At 37.3% G+C, this 10,503-nt stretch overlaps 1 protein-coding gene across 1 annotated transcript in view; it reads right to left on the reverse strand.

The window, feature by feature from the left end:
- Nucleotides 1-10,213, reverse strand: part of TAOK1 (TAO kinase 1) — a 161,000-nt gene extending 150,787 nt beyond the window's left edge. Inside the window, exon 1 of the mRNA XM_024127960.3 lies at nt 10,082-10,213. The gene's annotated coding sequence lies outside the window, so the exon portion shown is untranslated. The remainder of the gene's footprint in view (nt 1-10,081) is intronic.
- Between the last annotated feature and the right edge of the window lie 290 nt (nt 10,214-10,503).

Below are 10,503 nucleotides of genomic sequence, written 5' to 3' on the forward strand. Positions count from 1 at the left end.
TTATTAGAGAAATGCAAATCAAAACTACAATGAGGTATCACCTCACATCAGTTAGAATGGGCATCATCAGAAAATCTACAGACAACAAATGCTGGAGAGGGTGTGGAGAAAAGGGAACCCACTTGCACTGTTGGTGGGAATGTAAATTGATACAGCCACTATGGAGAACAGTAAGGAGGTTCCTTAAAAAAACTGAAAATTGAATTACCATATGATCCAGCAATCCCACTCCTGGGCATATAGCCAGAGAAAACCATAATTCAAAAAGACACACGCACCCCAATGTTAATTGCAGCACTATTTACAATAGCCAGGTCATGGAAGCAACCTAAATGCCCATCGACAGATGAATGGATAAAGAAGTTGTGGTACATACATACAATGGAATATTACTCAGCCATAATGAAGAATGAAATTGGGTCATTTGTAGAGACGTGGATTGATCTAGAGACTGTCATAGAGAGAAGTCAGTCAGAAAGAGAAAAACAAATATCGTATATTAACGCATATATGTGGAACCTAGAAAAATGGTACAGATGAACTGGTTTGCAGGGCAGAAACTGAGACACAGATGTAGAGAACAAACGTATGGACACCAAGGGGGGAAGGGGGGGTGATGAATTGGGAGATTGGGATTGACATGTACACACTGATCTGTATAAAACTGATAATAAGGACCCGCTGTATAAAAAAATAAATAAAATTAAATTTTAAAAAATATACATGTTCCCAAAGTAGTTTTTCAGCTTCATTTTACTGAATTTCCATCCCAAACCACATAAATAGCCTATAGCCACAAACTATTACTAATTACATTCGTAGACATTGATCTTTCATGCTTTCAGGTATATAATTCCCTTTCCACTCCTACTTTTCTTCAAGATCCATATAAAATTGCACTCCCTTAGGGGTCATTCCACCTAAACATCCCTTGACTTTACTTCACTTGTCTGATGACAGCTCTTTGTACCTTAGTATTCACTACACCAGTGAGTCTCAATAAGAAGTGATTTTACTCCCCAGGGGACTTTTGGCAATGTCTGGAGACATTTTTAATTGTCACAACTGGGGAGAGGGAGTGCTTCTGGCATCTAATGGTAAAGGCCAGGGATGCTTCAAAATATCTTATAATACACAGCAGAAATCCACACAACAATAAACTATCCTACCTAAAATGTCAATACTGCCATGTTTGAGAAACTTTGCATTGCATTATTGTATGATGTATTTATTTGCAAGTCCATATCCCTGCTAAACTGAAAAAACAGGAGAGATTAAATCTTACTCATTTCTGTATCCCAGCACAGTATCTAGCAAATAGCAGTCAAAAATGTATAATAGGGCTTCCCTGGTGGCGCAGTGGTTGAGAGTTCGCCTGCCGATGCAGGGGACGCGGGTTCGTGCCCCGGTCCGGGAGGATCCCACATGGCGCGGAGCGGCTGGGCCCGTGAGCCATGGCCGCTGGGCCTGCGCGTCCGGAGCCTGTGCTCCGCGGCGGAAGAGGTCACAACAGTGAGAGGCCCGCGTACCGCAAAAAAAAAAAAAAAAAAAATGTATAATAAATAGATGTGTCATCACTGAACCTATTTTGATAAGCACAGTGCCTAGAATGCAGCACTCAAAAGATACATGATAAGTACATGTGTTATTACTGAATCTTATTTTGATATTAAAGCTATGTAGCATACTGGTTAAACTGGTAGTCTTTAAATTCAAATTCCATCAATCACTATTATGATTTGGTGTTTTCATAGTACATACCAACAGATCATAAATTATAACCTATGTATCTGAAAGCGTTAAACTGAAACTGATTTCTGTATTAAGCTTAAACCAAATATGAGTAAACCAAATAGTTTAATGACTATTCTTCAAAAGGATTTAACAAAGAACACTTTTAAAAAAAAAAAAATGTTTTAATCTCATATCACAATGCCACGTGAATGAGATAAAGTAGAATAATAGATACTAAAATTTCGGATACCATTTCACCTAATATTAATCCAATATAATTCATGTTAAATAAACAGAATGGTGGTGTACCTTTATTAATTGTCAAAAACAATTAGACAGTTTTTGTATTATTTAATAAACATTTTGTACGTGAAAAGCAGAACCATTATATTGTTAATGACTGGATTTACCACCTCAAAGATAATCATAAAACGCATTTTCAATGTTTGCTTACTGTATCTATTTCACCATTCCTCCCCTAATATATTCCATGCCATCTCCAGGAAGGTTGAAAGAAAATGTGTATTTACAAGGCTCTTAAATTAACCAGATGCCTTGTTAAATTTAGTTGTTTAGAGTAGACAGACTGTAAAATGTTAGGAGACTAAGTCTCCAACTTAAATTTTTGAGAGAATGATATATTATTAATACATCTACATTTCAAATATGATAAATAAAAATGAAAGTTCTTTATTTGATTCCTATTTAAAGTTCTCAAAAACATTTAACTTCCAACATAGGTTCATTCTTGTTAACTGAAAAAAACAATTGCAAAAAAATCACATTTGGTTTTCCTTAAAGACACAGAATCTAATTCACTTCTGATACTGAAACTACTAAATGCAAAAAGAAAACAAAAAAACAAATTTTAAAAAGCCCACCACCCTTATCATTTATTTATTAAATAATAAACAACACCTATTTCATATGTATTCAATCAGAGAAAGAAAAAAATTCATTTGGTAACAATGCATTAATTAGGATTTTGGTATAATATTTACTACAGGAATAAACTCTCTTGTGAAACTTATTCTTCTAATTTATCAAATTATCTAATACATATTACAAAAACAAAATTCGTGTATCAATATTTTTGTTTTCCCCTAAAACCATGCTATCCTTGAATGCAGTGGACCTCTCCAACCAGTTTACCATACATTTGTATGCATATGCATAATCAGTCCAATCAAAATGTCACATAAACAAAGAAATATCCAAATTCTATACTTTCTATTGCTAGCATTCAAGTTTCTCTACTACAGAACATTTCTTTCCTAAATAGAAAATTTTCACATCTTTTCCTTAAAATCGTTTTACTCTTGATTTAAGTTTTATGGCATTATTTCATAGAACTGAACTTTCACACATAATACACAAAAATATTTTGTCAGTATCTAAACTAAAGATAAAAGGATCTTTTCATTACGGTATTTTCAAATTACTTGTGCTTTTCTGGGTAATGGAAAAATTATCATCACTAACAAGCACATATGTCAAGTAAAGAATCTGAAAGTGAGCACATTATACTGCGCCCCCAGGACTCAGAACCCTTGAATTGTAAGAAACAAACCAAGTGAAATACTGTACTCCTATAATGTGATGTTCCCTATAGAAAACATCACAGTCATAATCTACCATTTACACAGCATGAGCTTACTTAAACGCAGTATATTAAATACTGTAACACATACTATACAGAGTGCAACAGTGAAGAGTAAAGTTTCCTTATCAAGTACCATTATAGGTTAATAAGTAATTTTAGTCTTTACAATCAAAGATATGGATGCTTTTGGCAAAGGGACAAGCTTTTCCAATTCTGAGTGACACTAAATTCCCAAGTGTAAAAAAGGAAAAACCTTGACCTTGTTTAGTAATGCTGTTCATCAACTTTTTCTAAAACCTTTCTCAGCTTCAGTGGAAATAAACTGGAAAAAATCAATCCAAAATACAAACTAGAGACTCGTAACTACCACCATAAGTGAACTAAAAACATCAACTAAAATATAAGGATATCATTAGATGTAATGCACTGAAGCACACTGAAATTTTTTTAAAATACTTAATAAATGCTGTTCATCAACTTTTTCTAAAACCTTTCTCAGCTTCTGTGGAAATAAACTGGAAAAAATCAATCCAAAATACAAACTAGAGACTCGTAACTACCACCATAAGTGAACTAAAAACATCAACCAAAATATAAGGATATCATTAGATGTAATGCACTGAAGCACACTGAAATTTTTTAAAAATACTTAATATACTTATTTAATACATTTTTTTTTTTTTTTTTTTTTTTTTTTCACAGGCCCAGCCACTCCGCGGCACGTGGGATATCCTCCCGGACCGGGGCATGAACCCGCGTCCCCTGCATCGGCAGGTGGACTCTCAACCACTGCGCCACTAGGGAAGCCCCTATTTAATACATTTTAAAAGCCACAAAATAAACCTTATTAAAATATATATTGCAATTAATAGTTTAAAATTAAATCTACCTACGACTCAAATAAAAATAAAAGATATTTTCTTATTATGCTCCAAATAAAGTTTTCTTTTTTTAAAATAAATCCCGCAATTCATGAGAAATTGCTCTCACATACATAAGACGTGACATTAGACATTAGCATGTGATAACATGCTCCCCAATATAAAAACCTCAGAAGTTATCATCATACCCCAAACTGCTGGTATCCTGCCCAGGACCTACCAGTACCCCAGAAGCTTTGAGACCCAGGAAAGGTAAATATGTACAACATAACTAACAAATAGACTAGAGACTAGAATCAGGAGAGATTGAAAGGAGAATTGTTGAAAGAAAAAGAAAAAACAAGCACATTGATACTTCAGAAATACGCGGTTAGAAGTAAAAGGCGTGAGTTCAAAAAGAAACTTCAAAAAAATTTATCTGTGTACCCAGAACACATAAAAATAAAGCCAAAAAAGTTTCCCATTACAATGCTCACCCTTACTTACACAACACACTCTGGTATTTCCCATTATTTTTTATTTAAAAAAATTGGTGTTGTGACCCAGTAAATTGAATTGACAAGTCACTAATGGGTCACAACCTAAAGTTTGAAAAGCACTGACTTAGAGGAACTGACAACCACAGGAAGATCCTTGCTTTCCTCTGAATACCTAGTTTGAGAAAACTATTTAGGAAGTGGAAAAAGTGAGAAGACAGAATTCCTCCAGGGCAGGGACCAAACCTTACTGGCACGTAATCATCTCTTAACGTTTGCTGAATTAATATACTGTGGGATATAAAGCACTTTCAAGATGAGACATACCTACAAAACATACCTAAAAAAAAAGCTTAGGAGAACATGAGTACTTTGGATTCCCTCAAAGCCAGGGATGGTGAAAAGAGTTCCAAGAAGTAGAAGTATGATACCAAAAGACTTAAATAAATAAATGAAGTACCAAAGGGGAAGGAAATTTTGTTCTTTAGGACAGGTTTTACATCCAGCAAAGGAAAAAGAAAATCTCTTATAGAACTACAAAGTAGTCCATTTCAGGTACAAAAAAGTCTGTAAGCTACCCTTGGTTAGAAATTCGAACCATTTCTTTAAAAAATATACGTTGAGGGCTTCCCTGGTGGTGCAGTGGTTGAGAGTCTGCCTGTCGATGCAGGGGACGAGGGTTCGTGTCCCGGTCCGGGAAGATCCCACATGCCGCGGAGCGGCTGGGCCCGTGAGCCATGGCCGCTGAGCCTGAGCATCCGGAGCCTGTGCTCCGCAATGGGAGAGGCCACAGCAGTGAGAGGCCCGCATAACGGAAAAAAAAAAAAAAAAAAAAAAAAAAAAAAATATATATATATATATATATATATATATATACACACACGTTGAGCTCCAAACGTATAAATCCAACTTCAAATCAAAATTATGGAATGTAATTCATTCTTAAATATTAGACTCACTACCTTCATCTGTAAACATTTATTAAGTGGCTAATATGTGACAGCCAACAACTTATTGGGTGCTTACTATGTATCAAGCAATACGTTAAGTACTTAACAAGGGTTATCCCATTTAAACCTAGCAAACTTATAAAGTAGGCATTATTTTCATTTTATAGACAGGGAAAGTGAGGCTTAAAAATGTTACATAAATAAGTTACACAGCTAATAAATGGTAAAATTAAGATATATTAAGTGACAGTTGTATTATTGGTGGCTGCAGATCCGAATATTTTGTTCCATTCCAGTATCTGTTGATGTTTTTCTCAGAAACTAAACTTTGCATGTCTTTCTTTTTTTTTTTTTGCGGTACTCGGGCCTCTCACTGCCGTGGCCTCTCCCGCCGCGGAGCACAGGCTCCGGACGCGCAGGCTCAGCGGCCGTGGCTCACGGGCCCAGCCGCTCCGCGGCATGTGGGATCTTCCCGGACCGGGGCACGAACCCGCGTCCCCTGCATCGGCAGGCGGACTCCCAACCACTGCGCCACCAGGGAAGCCCTGCATGTCTTTCTAAATGAAGTAATTCATCTACTTCTAAATCTGCACAACACAATCATATTGAATAATTTTATCAAAAAGAAAAATCAGCCCCTTCTCAGCTTTAAAGATAAGTTAGAGGCCAATTAAATATAGTTATGCTTATATAACAATGTCACTGCTACTGGCATTTTTAACAGGCTACATATTAATTATGCAAAGTACCTAGTAACCTGTACTTTTATTAACTTTATTTACATGCCACGTAAGTTTTTTATATTGTGAAAAACCTTTCCACCTTTTACGGGCCACTTAATTTTATCACTAGGTAAGAAAATGCAGCCTTAAACTGTATTTCAGAACAAAAAGTCTGCTTCTAGCACAAACAGAAGAGACTGATATAGAAATAATTGTTACCAAATGTTGAAAGAACATCCCAATTGAAAGTAATTGTTTCTAGCCCCTCCACACAACATTTAAATTCATGTAGATTTTTTAAGAAGGTATGAAACACTTTAATGATATTAAATATCAATTTTTATCATTAAAATTAAAATATTTTAATCCAATATAATGGAATGAATAGAGGTTTGCATCTTTTACACTTATGTTTTTAGAATTTGAAATCTTGAAGAATATAAAAAAATAATCCAGCCATGAACAAGTACAGAAACCTAAAGGCAGACGAACATACATTGGCACTCTGTTTAATGGAACAATCTCAATTTTATGCAAGACTTAACTACAGAATTGACACTTTTTAGAAGAGATGCATTCATATATGATCCTGAACTGAATAGCAGCCCTTAACTTATACATACAAAAAAGGTCCTAATTTCTAAAAGGTTAAATCAGGATGAGTACAATTATTACAACAGACTACTGATAACCAGAAAGATATACAGAGGAGAAACAAAATGATTTTAATATACAGAGCAGTCAAATGAAAAACAAAGAATTTATTAATTCGAATAACAGATTAATCTCAAATCTAATTTCAATGCCAACAGTTGGCCCCCTAGATAACTTCTGGATTTACTCAGTATTCATATCTACTAAGTACCAGCAAATTCTTAAAATAAATTACACTTTTTATGGTTAGTTAAGAGTATTCAGTCCTAGTATTCTGTAAGTAATCAGTTTCATTCTTACTAGTGGGATGGCATCATAGCATGGGACCAAATATCATGTATATACCTTGATATAAAGAAAACTTGTTTTATATTAACATGGTCAGTTAACTGCCACATCTACAGTTCTCCCAAAATATATACTACAGAAAATACAATAATTATTTTCTATTCAGTTCACTCATACTTTTGGTCCTGTATATTGCTGTATTTCTTTAAAACCTCTCAGTTTAAATCTGTTTGAGAAACTATCCTTTAATTTGGAAGGAAATTTAGTTATTGTCAAGATAATCCTAGACTATACAAAGCCTTTAAACCCAACTGATTCTTAGAAATTCTTCCATCTATAAAACATGAGAATTATAACCAAATTAACAAATCAGATATCAGAATGCCAAAAATTAAGTCACTAAGAGGGAATTCAGAGAATCAGTTGTGAAAGAACAGGAAGTGACGTACACTGCCATTTTGTAGATAACTATTTAGAAACCCAAGAGGTACCATATAATCTGGAATCAATTAACTCAGACTAACAGCTCTTAGTTTCTCTTTCTGAGAGTGGCATCAGAACTCACCTGCAATAACCCGCAGACAGTTTTTCCTTAATAATGAATTTATCTACTTGGTCATGAACATAGTTTTACCACCTTTAACATAATTCCTACCAACTACTGAAAAGGGTTTCTTCATAATTGTTCTAAAGAGTACCTCTTAGTTCTAGTATGCTGATATATAGCAAGTAGTTTACCTATATCCAGTGTACATCCTTAAGTTTTGTAGCCCTTATTGATAAATCCTCTCTGCCATCACCTTTCGAAGACAAAAACAGTCACTTTTTACTGATCAGTATGCTTGGGTTTATACATGCTAGTATATATGAATTAATTATCAACAAGCCATAACACAGGAATTAGACTTTACCTCACAATTTGCCAAAGAGGGGAAAACTACACACCACAACATGCAGCTTTGTGCCATGAAATAGATTCAAATGAGAAGTGCTGTTTAAGTTAAACAGAGTTCAGATAAAAATCAAAAGAGAATAAAGTAAGGAGAATTCCATTTGCTGAGGAAAAAATAATAAAAACTGATTTAGCATACCATTAATGTGTCTCCCTATATCAAAATCATGAAATAAGATGACAGAAACTAAATTAATGCTTAACACTACTACTACTAACATCTTTAAATACCTGTCTTAAAACAGGTTTCAAAATGCAACAAACACACCAAAAAAACTCTGATGGACAATGTAATATGTAGATGGCATTTGGAAGTATTTAAAAACAAGTCACCCACTAAGTAGAGCTTAAACACCAAATACAACTTGCTAGTAAAATGTCAAGACATGATCTCTGTAGTTAGTCATCTTCATCACTTTGTATAAAAGTTATTTAATTATATGAATATTCATGTACGGAACATTTTGAAATCACTTCATCAGTAACTCTAAATACTTAAAGAAAAAAGTATCAACTGTAGATTTCAAGACTACTCTTTGGTCACAAGAACTTGGCAACACACTTCCCGAATGTTAATTTTTTTAAAAATTTATTTCTACTCTACTAAACAAAACCAACAAGTACTACTGTAAACCAGATAAGATGATTTGTTTTAAACAAATATGACATGAAGCAAAAGAAGTGGAAAAACGACTTACTGACTACAGAATATACATCCTATCACAATATCATTAGGCAAATTAATCTTTATTAATTTTTATTACATTAAGAAACAAGGCATTTTCAACAGGTTTGTAACCTAATCATTTTCGGAAAATTCCGATTTCAATGTATACAAAATAGTATTAACCCTAAAAATTCACAGCTCAGGGAGAAGGAATGTCCACCAGACAGCCTGTCTGTATACAATAATCTTTAATAATTCTTCAAGAACTACGAAAGTCATAGGAAGAAAAAAAAAAGAGGGAAATCAGGGAGTACAAAATTATTTTATTTTATTCCTAACGAAAACCCAGTACGCTCACACACAAAAAAAGTCAACCCAGTGTTTTGAAAAGAGAGAGACATCAAAACTGTTTCTAACATAGCAGGGACTCTCTTGAGAGGCCGTACCCCCCAACAGTAACAGACATACTTCCCAGGGACAGATCTCAGGGGAAGAGTATTAAACCAGTACCATTATCGATTTAAAACCAAAAGAAAAGGGGTAACCTTTCTAAGGGAAGCGCCATTACTTCCCTCTCTTGCTCCCCCTCCCTTCAGTGTATACACGGGCCTGTGTATGAAGAAACTGCCTTGGACTTCTGCAGCACTGCAGGAGACTAAAGAATGGGGAAGGGTAGGGGGAAAGAAACACTTCCATCACCCCTAGAGAAGAGGGGTATAGATTTCCCGAGCGAGGAGGGAGGGTGGGAATCCACCCAGTAGACTACCCAGAGCAGTCTCCCTTCCCAAGAATTCAGACACTACAAAGGAGGAGAGGGAGGAGCAGAGGAATCAGAAGGGAAAGAGACCTCGCGCCTTTAAATCGGGGTGCACATCAACCCAGTCTCCCTAGAAGGGCCACACCTTCCTCGAGACATCCTCTTCTACCACCCCTTCCGGTAACCCTCAGGAAAGAGGAATGTAATTGCTCTTGCCCCTCAAAACTGGAGGGCGCCCAGCTCACCAGCTTCTTCACCCCACCCACAGAATCACAGACCCTCCTTGTCTCCCTCCCCCACCCCACCCCCACATCCCTTCCTCCGCGCAGCGACCAAAGTGGGCCGAATTTCCCCGCCCCCTCCATGTCTCCCTTTCCCAAGGCAGAGGTGCCCTTACCCTTTCGCCGACAGGTCTGGGGCGGAGTAGGCAGCCGCAGCCCCCTGCAGCGCTTAGGTAGCCGCTACGCTGGAGGGCGAGGAGTGAGGAGGAGGGGGCCAGGCGACAGACTGCCGCCCCCCCCCCCGGAGCCCCAGCAAGCCGCCCAGCCCAAGCTCTGCGACAAGGGGCGGGGGGGGGGGGGCGAAGGGACGACCGGGGTCGAGGAGGCGCCCTCAGCGCTTGGACTCAGCTAAGATGGCGCGGGGAAGTGCCGGGAGCCGCCGCCGCCGCCTCGGGGGAACCGGCCCGGGCCTCGGCCGCCTCCTGTCCTCACACAGCCGAGGCCCTCTCGGTCCCCCGCCGCGGCCCCTCGGCGGGCGGGCCCACGCACAGCCCTCAGCCACCACCACCCCTGGGAAGGGGGCGCTCACAAAGGGAAG

This window comes from Physeter macrocephalus, chromosome 14 (assembly GCF_002837175.3).
Source record: "Physeter macrocephalus isolate SW-GA chromosome 14, ASM283717v5, whole genome shotgun sequence".
Taxonomy (NCBI): domain Eukaryota; kingdom Metazoa; phylum Chordata; class Mammalia; order Artiodactyla; family Physeteridae; genus Physeter; species Physeter macrocephalus.